Source organism: Ostrinia nubilalis, chromosome 5, assembly GCF_963855985.1.
Source record: "Ostrinia nubilalis chromosome 5, ilOstNubi1.1, whole genome shotgun sequence".
Classification (NCBI taxonomy): domain Eukaryota; kingdom Metazoa; phylum Arthropoda; class Insecta; order Lepidoptera; family Crambidae; genus Ostrinia; species Ostrinia nubilalis.
The window spans coordinates 8,998,410-9,009,541 of NC_087092.1; the positions used below are offsets into that span (position 1 = coordinate 8,998,410).

Sequence of the window (11,132 nt, forward strand, 5' to 3'; positions counted from 1 at the left end):
TTTTTGTTCGTGGCAATACTTGTCGAGGCTGACTTCATTTGTGCCATTTTCAGGTGAGTGTGGGACGAGTTATAAGAAGTGGGATGGGACTTGGGCTTGGGGTATTGGCTCCGTGCACGATTACAGCGCCAACTAGCGTCCACAACTTTGTGGGCTCTGTCACATTGACATTTAGGTCGTATATTTGTGAAAAAATATCGAAATGAAAAAATAACAAATATTTTCAACTAATAAATTGTTGTGATACCACGATTTGGGTGGAAAAAAGGTTTTGAAATCATTTTGGTCATTCAAATCAAATGAGGTAAGTCCAAAAAGTGTGTTTAATTTTGATTGTGTCAGGGTTTGTTTACTTCATTTATAGTTGTAGTTTTACAGTAAAACAAAAAGAAAAAGCTACTTTAACGGTTTCATTATATAACAGTAAATATATTTAAATGTTTCTGTATCGCTAGTAATAAATTAAATATCGTTTTCAGATCGAAATGAGTATCGTTTTGAAGACCGGGTTTGTGAGAGTTACAATATCAAATTCCAACCACAAACCGTATTTAAAGGAAAGTTGTTGGTATTGGCTGGACAAGTCCGAGATGTAGAAGAATTAAGAACAAAACAAGGGCAGAGTTCAATAATTCACGCTCTCATCATAAGGCAAACATCTGTGCACAACAACTACTGTGACTCATTTTTGTACTACCACGTTGTATAGTTTAGTTATTTCCAAATTGTAAACGGCTATTAAAACAGCCCTATCGAAATACAGTCCACTCTTTTATTTAAGTTCCCAGTAGGACCCTTTTCATGCGATTAATTAATGATATTAAAATGTATTATGTAGAATCGCTTTGCCATTGACAGATACATCTGATGACAGAGCTAACATTATTTCTACTTTTGACCACCATGAGCGCTGCGATAGATTATGTCCCCCCCACCTATAGTCCGATTTTTAATTCGACGGAATTCTGACAGCTGTCATTTTTTGACAATTCAGATGTAATAAGCCTTTTTTGCTTTGAATTATTAATAAATAATATGAAATGAAATTTCATCAAGTACAATTTACAAGAATGAACTATTTTTTGTTTTGTGAATTCAATGAACACTAATTATTATGTACATTTTAGAGATTAAATAGAAAAAAACGTGTTTTTAACGTAGTAAAACAACATATTATCTTATACGAAAATATGTATTGATCATCAATCATCATTATCGTCATCATAATCAACTTGGATTATAAAATTGGCATCTTGTTAAGTTGATTATTTTATGAAGCTAAGATTTTATTAACAAAAGGATTTTCATAAAAAAGGTTTGTAACCCATGGATTATTGGCCAGGGAGACCAGTAATAGAAAAATAATTTCCCAATTTTTTTTGTAACTTCAAAAGTATGATAATAAAAATTCAATTAACCATTTTGAAATGATCGGTACATTTTTAAGCCTTAGTTTTTCAAGTGAAACCTTAAATTCAAGAAAGGATTATTTTTTAATTCATGAAAATGCTCTCCATTCTTAGTGGGAATGTTTCAGTGTTGACAACACTTCTGAAATGTCAAAATTCTTAGTACTTCGCACCCAGCGAATTAGCATGAAGCTACAGATAAAAATGGAGGCCACACTCCGAATACCTACTTGAAGCACAAACTAAGTATCACTATCTCGCTCTCTGTGGGCAGACTCGCTCTTTCTAAATAAACAAAAAATATAAAATTGCTCAAATTCAATGAAACCAATGTAAAATCTTTATTTCTTGACATAGGTATCTGGCACATTGGGATGTGTAAATAAAACTTGATTTTGGAAAATACAACTTGTGGTTTTAATGGCTTCCGAAATGCGATACAGGCATAGACAAAACAATCATAGACAATGACAGTTCAGAAATGCAAATAGTGATGTCTTTACTTTACATCTCCCTTTCTTTGTAAATAAACAGAAAACATCATGTTGTACCTACTTTACTTACTGCTTACATGTTGACTATGACTCAAGATTAGGCACAATAATACAGCACAACATATTTATGATTATACTAAGATCTAGTTAGTTATTTAAAGATTATTAAATGCCTAGTACATGTATACACATAATACAGGTAATCACTGTAATACTTATGAACATAATATCATAGCAAGATTGTATTCAATGCTTGACATGTTAACAAAATCCAACTACAGTATCAAGTACTTAAAATAGGCTCTAATTTATCATAAAGACAATAGTATTAATTTAGTATCTTAGGATTAGCTGAACAAGTTATTTTTCAGTTAAGGTAAGTATGTCATGAATGGTAGGTAAGTATAACATAATTTAAAATACATTATGGCAAACTATTACACATATCAAGTATTATTCAAAATCAGGTGTGCGTCAGAACCGCGGGTGGGGTATCATGAAATCGAATGAAACATATTCTGGTATTTAGTAGTGTTTTACTATTATTTGATAGCGAAGATAAAAATTTTAGTACTTATCTATAAACAAAATTAAACGAAAAACAAAGTTCCACCGCCAACCTGACGTCAGGATGGCGGGTGGGTAGTTGAACGGTGTACAATACTTAGAAACTGTAAATGCCAATTTTTAGTATCTCTTCATTAAATAAATAAAATAATGTTAATTCTTATCTACGCCTTTTTATTTACTTGTGAAATATATTTTTTTCAATGTCGGAAGACATACAACATTTTTTTTGTTTAGATTCAAAAGTTCTCTGATTAAAACAGCATTTAAACGATAAATGAGGTGCACTGATATTTAATACATATCTACAAGTATTGCATAGTAGAGTAAAAAGATTTAGTAGTTCTACTAAATACAAGATGAAACGATTAACAAAGTCCGCCGCCGTCCATTCTGACATCAAGTTGGCGGGTGGAAATAAAACGGTGTAAAATGCATAAAGACTATAGATGTTAACTTATTATAATAGTCCTTTGGTAACTACTTACGTTTATTTTAAAATTATAACTTTTTACATCTTTAAATATTATTTATTTCATTATTTTTAATAACCATTCTGTGCGCCCACATATTAAGAGTCGCGGCTTAGATTAAATTATGGATTGTATGCAATGATATTATATAAAAACAAAAGCAGATATCGTCAGTTGCAGGTTCACTTGGGGTAACTGACAAAATACGGTTTTTGAGTTAAATATACAGTTTTTCTTAGTTTTTTCTGGTCTTTCGAATGGTATACGTAAAAAAATTCTAGCTTTAAAAAAATACAATTACACGGACATTTTCAGGTGAGAACTTTTCAGATTTCCTTCACAATTTTGGTGTAACTGACATTGTAATAATTTTACCAGGTTGAATTGGTGTATCTGTAATAATGTAAAAATTTTGCTACAAAACTTTGCAATTACACTGATTTGCTAAGGTTTATAACATGAAATAAAATAGGAATTTAGAAAGTTTTAAGGCATATTACATTATTATTATACCAGCAGTATCAGTTAAAGAAGTTAAAGTTAGCTCAACAAAAAAAAAATATTGAAATTGAGCAACTATCCAGCCAACTAGGCGTCACTGCGCGTTGCTAACATTAACCTGTTGTTACTCTGTTACTTTTACTGTTGTAGTACTCATGACCTTAATTCAACATTGCTATAAAGAGGTGAGAAATTAAATCCATTTTGTTTTCAGTTTAAGTTGCCCCGTAGAGCTAAATACGGTATTGGTAAGTCAAAGCTTAAAAAAATATAGAAATTACTTAGTTTCACAGTAATACTTTAGTTATTTTAATATTTCTGTCTTAAAAAAATTAAATATACATATTTTCTTGATTTTCGTGGCTTTTTTAACATTTTTTAATGAATAAAATAAAAGTTACTTCTAATAAAATTTAAAAAAAAATAAAGAAAACGACAAAATGTTATTTTTTTCATGAATTCTCTTATTTTTTAATACTTTTACATAAATTATACAGCAACTAAGTAAACAAAACCCAGCAAATACATCAAATTATTTTAATTTGGGCAGTACTTACACCAATTTGACCTATGTTTTTTCCAAAAGTATGGTGTAAAATTAGTGTAACTGTCAAAAGTACAAAAATACATTGGTGTAACTGCAATTTATTTCCTTAACTAAGACATATTAGATAATTATTTTTATTTAATCTAAAACCGCGTAGAATTCTAAGCATTTTTGTAAAAACAGATCCAAAAAAGGTTAAATAGGAAAAAAGTTATGTCCGATTAAAGACGAAAAAAAACTTTAAACGGCTCTACTGAAAAACTGTATTTTGTCAGTTACCCCAAGTGAACCTGCAACTGACGATATGTTATAAGCGCTCGCGCTGTGAATACTCAAATACGTCCCAATTGAGACGTCTTGTGTTTAGTCTTCGTATGGCCTGCGTCGTGCGCAATCGCGTGCGTATAGGTGTACCAGAATCTCATGGCAAATGGGGAAAATAAACTTTGTTGAGTGCAATACTGGGGAAATTGGATTAAACGATCTTGATACTGTTTAATTTTTTATTTATGACTAATATTAATGAACATGAAGTACGAATGCCTACCTATACATTTTAGATTGTGTATGAAGAATGTTGTTATACATCGGGTTTTTAACATATAAACAATGTCTTAAAAAATAAGTAAACCGTATGTTACAGTAAATAATTTTATTATGTATCATACTTATAACTTATCACTTCATTCAGAACTAGACGTTTTCTAGGAACTCCACTTGCAATTCTTGATTCTTCTACAATAGATGGTCAAGTTAAAGAGGTATTTATACAGAGTGGAATTTTGTAATGCCACCTGGAGGGAAAGTACTCTTAATACTGTATAGAAAATTCATTTATTTTTGAAAAAAAAAAGAGAGCTGCATTAAAAGATTTTCGAATTTTTTTCGAAAATTCACTACTCATACAATTTTCTGTAACATTATTAAAATATCAAAACATTTCACTCCAACTTACTGTCAACTCAACGACGCGCTTTAAAATCAAAGATTGACTTTGAATTATGGGTTATTTTACAATACACATTGAAAACAATATGATTTGCTTGAGGTTTTTCGACTTTTTCACAAAAATAACAAATAGGCATGAAGAGATTACAAAATTTCTGCAGCGGCTGACAGATCTCTTGATTTACTTTGACAGGTGACTATAAAGCCATAGACAATTGCCATATGAAAAACACACTTTTCCAATATTTTTATTTGCCATGAGATTCTGGTACACCTATACCACACCGTAAGTTCCTGTGTTCTTACCAAAATAAATAAAAAATGCCATCGTGTGTGTTTCGAAAGTGTACCAATTATGACTCTAAAGTAAACAAAATACAAGGGATTTCTTACCACATGTGATTATGCAAAATTATTTAGTATTTATATTTTCAATTATTTATGCAAACAATCAAGACGCCACACAGTGGTCCCGATTTAATAAAACATGGACATTGATGCTAGAGGCACGAAAATTTTTTTGATGGTTACTGCTATGATAACTAATAAGGCAAAAAAATATTACAATCCTATGACGTCTATTTCGTAGTAAAAAAAAATATATAGATATTTTTTGTATGGAAGAAATTACGTTTCTGTAAATTTTTCGAAATTCTTAAACGATGTCAAGATGCCGATCACACATGTTATAAAACAAGTGATTCTGAGTATTTCATGCGAAGATACTTGTCACTTATCTCTGCGTACTTTTGAGTTATCGAGGGTTGAAAAAACGATTTTTTTATATTAAATATTTCCACGAAAAATTGCCAGAATTACAATATGGTGTATAAGGGACACCTTTGATGACACATAAAAACGACTCGCACTCGCGCGCGCTCGTATGCATCAGCTTTTAATAAAATAAAATAAAAAATTAAGGGAAATACTTAATACAACGTTGTATGTATAGGTCCGCTGGCCGTCAAAAAGTAGCTTATACGAGAGGTTGCCCAATTTACAATATGTCCATCATTGATAACTCATACAAATATCGTCTCTCTCTGAAGGATAACAAGTTTTTTTTTTGTTTCCAGAAGCTTTTGATAGGATGGAAGCCCCTGAAGCGAGAATGAATCTCAAATTGCGATATTGCCATTTTGACAAATTACATGATGTAACTAGCGCTAACGTTTATCTTCAGGTAGACACAGTTTTAAGTTAAAAGATTGTCTACTATTTCACACTGTTCTTCGTTTTGGAACAGTTCTTTGATTATAGGTAGTCGCTAATTTGGTTTTGTTAGACTCTTTCAGTTTAGCACATAAAGCGTAAACTAGTTCCTCCTCAGAATGATCTAAAAGTGTTAGAGAGCGCCTCTTCTTCTGCAGAAGAAGAATTTTGCATAAATCTTCAAAAGGTTTTTTATTTATACTAAAAGTCGATGGTTGCACATCTACTTCCGCAGTCTCATCAACTGTAGCGTCTTCCTCAGTATTAACGTTGTCTATGCGTTGTGTTAACTCGGTAAAAAACATTGTTTAAATCTATATTTTTACAATTCGGCCAGACAATTTCAGAGTCTAGCCAATGCGAATTCTGGTGCAAAAATGTCTTTTGGGCTCTGCTGGAAGCAGACCATATCTTCTTTTATATAATATTTCTTGTAAAATTACGACTTAATGATTTGATAATTACTCAAATCTTCGGAAGACAATTCAATGCCAATACGTTCGTCATTTTAGTCTGAATTGGTCTGGCCGAAATGTAAAAATATAGATTTAAAAAATGTTTTTTACCGAGTTAACACAACGCATAGACAACGTTAACACCGAGGAAGACGCTCCAGTTGATGAGACTGCGGAAGTAGATGTGCAACCATCGACTTCTGGTATAAATAAAAAACCTTTTGAAGATTTATGCAAAATTCTTCTTCTGCAGAAGAAGAGGCGCTCTCTAACACTTTTCGATCATTCTGAGGAGGAATTAGTTTACGCTTTATGTGCTAAACTGAAAGAGTCTAACAAAACCAAATTAGCGACTACCTATAATCAAAGAACTGATCTAAAACGAAGAACAGTGTGAAATAGTAGACAATCTTTTAACTTTAAACTGTGTCTACCTGAAGATAAACGTTAGCGCTAGTTACATCATGTAATTTGTCAAAATGGCAATATCGCAATTTGAGATTCATTCTCGCTTCAGAGAGTATTTATGGGCTTCCATCCTATCAAAAGCTTCTGGAAACAAAAAAAACTTGTTATCCTTCAGAGAGAGATGCTATTTGTGTGAGTTATCAATGATGGACATATTGTAAATTGGGCAACCTCTCGTATAAGCTACTTTTTGACGGCCAGCGGACCTATACATACAACGTTGTATTAAGTATTTCCCTTAATTTTTTATTTTATTTTATTAAAAGCTGATGCATACGAGCGCGCGCGAGTGCGAGTCGTTTTTATGTGTCATCAAAGGTGTCCCTTATACACCATATTGTAATTTTGGCAATTTTTCGTGGAAATATTTAATATAAAAAAATCGTTTTTTCAACCCTCGATAACTCAAAAGTACGCAGAGATAAGTGACAAGTATCTTCGCATGAAATACTCAGAATCACTTGTTTTATAACATGTGTGATCGGCATCTTGACATCGTTTAAGAATTTCGAAAAATTTACAGAAACGTAATTTCTTCCATACAAAAAATATCTATATATTTTTTTTTACTACGAAATAGACGTCATAGGATTGTAATATTTTTTTGCCTTATTAGTTATCATAGCAGTAACCATCAAAAAAATTTTCGTGCTTCTAGCATCAATGTCCATGTTTTATTAAATCGGGACCACCGTGCGCCATGCGCCATGTTCAAGTTAAGAAAGAGAAAGCGATCTTGTTTTGACGTTAGAGCGATAAGGATGCGTGCGATGCGGACATAGATTAGTTAGTGCAGAATCGTTAAAACTATAGCTATTTCTTTCATTTGCGTGCTATTTCGTATCTTTTGTTTCACTTATCAGTTACATTTGTCAATGTGTGCAATTTGGAATAGCTCGGCACGGATTAAAATCGTAATTTCTATGAACGTAACATATCTATAGTTCTTTAATATCATTGATTGTATGTAATTTGTACTTAAATATGACTAACTTGTTTTGTGAGCCTTAAATAAATAAATAATAAACCCTTGTTCCACATACTTTATGGAATGAGATCTAGTTCTAGTTGACGGGAGGGATGATCGGGATCACATTCTTTATTAGCCATGGAACATTTCTCTCGACAGAGTAAGAGCAATGAGAATGAGAAAATGTTTTAAATTACTGCGTTTCATCTTTTTAATCTATTATTTAGGTACTTACCTACTTACTAGTAAACATTTACATAGAAGTTCCTCAATTTATAAATATTTAAATAAAACAACTGCTGTTTACATAATTTTTTCATAATCATCTCTAAATTAACTATAATATTATTATATCAGCCAATATTCCTAACTATAATTTACAGTCTTGATAGGAATTCTCATCTGAGGACTTAGTGTGAGTTAACATCAAAGAAGATTTTAGTTCTTGAAAGTTTCCGCTAGGTTCGCTGTCATACGTTTATTGTTACTTTTGCAGTCGACATCGAATGCGTTTGTCATAAACTCACACTACGCCCCCTGCTCTGAGGAACTTCTATGTAAATGTTTACTAGTAAGTAGGTAAGTACCTAAATAATAGCTTAAAAAGATGAAACGCAGTAATATTAAACATTTTCTCATTCTCATTGCTCTTGCCTACTCTGTCGAGAGAAATGTTCCATGGCTAATAAAGAATGTGATCCCGATCATCCCTCCCGTCAACTAGATCTCATTCCATAAAGTATGTGGAACAAGGGTTTATTATTTATTTATTTAAGGCTCACAAAACAAGTTAGTCATATTTAAGTACAAATTACATACAATCCATAATTTAATCTAAGCCGCGACTCTTAATATGTGGGCGCACAGAATGGTTATAAAAAATAATGAAATAAATAATATTTAAAGATGTAAAAAGTTATAATTTTAAAATAAACGTAAGTATAGCCTGACCAGGAACATAAAAACCCTGGCATAGAGGCGCGTCAATTGCATTTGATAGTGCAACACTGAGTACAGTCGTACCTTGAATATTCAACTGCAATGTCTGCTCATGAACGCTTCAAACTCAGTACTTCTTTCCCAATTCCATAAAATTCAACACTTAGAAAGTGACAAAAAACTTTAAAATAGGTAGTTGAAACAAACCACAGCTAATTTTCATAGTGGACTGTACTATACGATAAACATGTCAGTCAATTTGACACCCTTGTCGGAAAAATTATTCAATGAAAATATTGTCCGAACCCTTAGTATTTCTCTTCGACAAATACTTAAACACATTGTGAACCACTTTTCTTTCACGATTATAAAAAGATTTTAGCAATTTAATTCACAAAATCAATTGCGCACATTTAAAATAAAGTTTGTTTACACTTTGACAGCAATAGACTGACATGCAAGGTGACATGTCAATGAAGTTTTCAGTTACTGTTGCCATTAAAAGAAATTAGTACCATTAGTTTTCCGCAACATGGCGAGGGTTTTTATGTTCCTGGTCAGGCTATAGTTACCAAAGGACTATTATAATAAGTTAACATGACTCGACATTGGCAGAAATAAACCTCCCGAGAGGTTTGGTTGCCACTAAAAAAAAAAATCTGTCATCGCATGCAGTGAAATTCGAGGCTCTGATAGTGATGTGCCGAGTCGGCTATTTTGGTATTCGAATTTTTTGGTATTCGCTTAGATTAATAAAACCTAGATAGATAGTCAGTGCACGAAAGGTGAGGCAGATTTTAGTGAGCCTGAATGGCTCACCCGTAAACGTCACATGAACTGTCAAAGTGAAAAATTGGTAAACACGTCCGACGAATTTTAATTAATTAAGACGGTTTGTGCTGTGAAAGGGTGTCTAAATAATCAGAAAAACGAAAGAAAGTGACCAGTGTTACATTTCATAAGTAAGTACTACGATTCGACGCGTATTTTTCCTGAATTTGGCTTTCAAAAATTAAATACGGGAATGATACCAGTAACAAGAAAATTTATTTCCCAATTGTTCGCCGTACAAATACACTTCCTTTTTTATGAAATCGAGACTTTTAAGTCGATTTATCTTATTGTAATTAGGTAGGTACTTTGAATTCAATAAATAAGTAAGTAAATGATGCGTTTTGTTTTTGTTAATTATAAAATAATTAAAAATGTATTAAAAATTTCCCTACTTTCGGGAAAATCGCCTTCACTGTCTACACTCCCCAACAAAATTGACACTAATGACATAAGATTTTTGCCTCACTCTTGACGAAGCGTTTGTATGAAGACTATCCATCTAGGTTTTATTAATCTAAGGGTATTCGTTAATAAAAGAATCGAGTTAGGACTCGAGTCGGAAGACACGGTTAACTATTCGAGTACTGGCACGAGTATTCGACTACTTCAGTGGACTCGAGTTCTTTTTGAATCGAATTTTGTAGTTTTCTTTTGATGACAATTTCTAATATTTCATCACAAGACAAGTATGAACGATAGGGGAGTATTTAATGTATAGCCTGACCAGGAACATAAAAACCCTGGCATAGAGGCGCCTCAATTGCATTTGATAGTGCAACACTGAGTACAGTCGTACATGTGTTAAATTAATAGGCTAAATTTATGTATCAGGATTCAGGATTACGGGCTAATTTGATATTTTCATAAATTACCGAAAAAATATTATTAAAGGTAACCTGGTTTGAATAAATTAAATGAAACCATCAATCGAGCTAGTAGGATTTATTTTATTATTCATCAATAATCAAATTCAGAACTTGAATATTCAACTGCAATGTCTGCTCATGAACGCTTCAAACTCGGTACTTCTTTCCCAATTCCATAAAATTCAAAACTTAGAAAGTGACAAAAAACTTTAAAATAGGTAGTTGAAACAGACTACAGCTAATTTTCATAGTGGACTGTACTATACGATAAACATGTCAGTCAATTTGACAACCTTTGTCGGAAACATTATTCAATGAAAATATTGTCCGAACCGTTAGTATTTCTCTTCGACAAATACATTAACACATTGTGAACCACTTTTCTTTCACGACTATAAAAATATTTTAGCAATTTAATTCACAAAATCAATTGCACACATTTAAAATAA

At 32.1% G+C, this 11,132-nt stretch overlaps 1 long non-coding RNA gene across 1 annotated transcript; it reads left to right on the forward strand.

The window, feature by feature from the left end:
• Positions 1-63: 63 nt before the first annotated feature.
• On the forward strand, positions 64-2,633 carry LOC135071869 (uncharacterized). The gene is made up of 2 exons (XR_010257339.1): positions 64-304; positions 480-2,633. It is a non-coding gene; the product is annotated as an uncharacterized LOC135071869 (long non-coding RNA).
• The last annotated feature ends 8,499 nt before the right edge of the window (positions 2,634-11,132 follow it).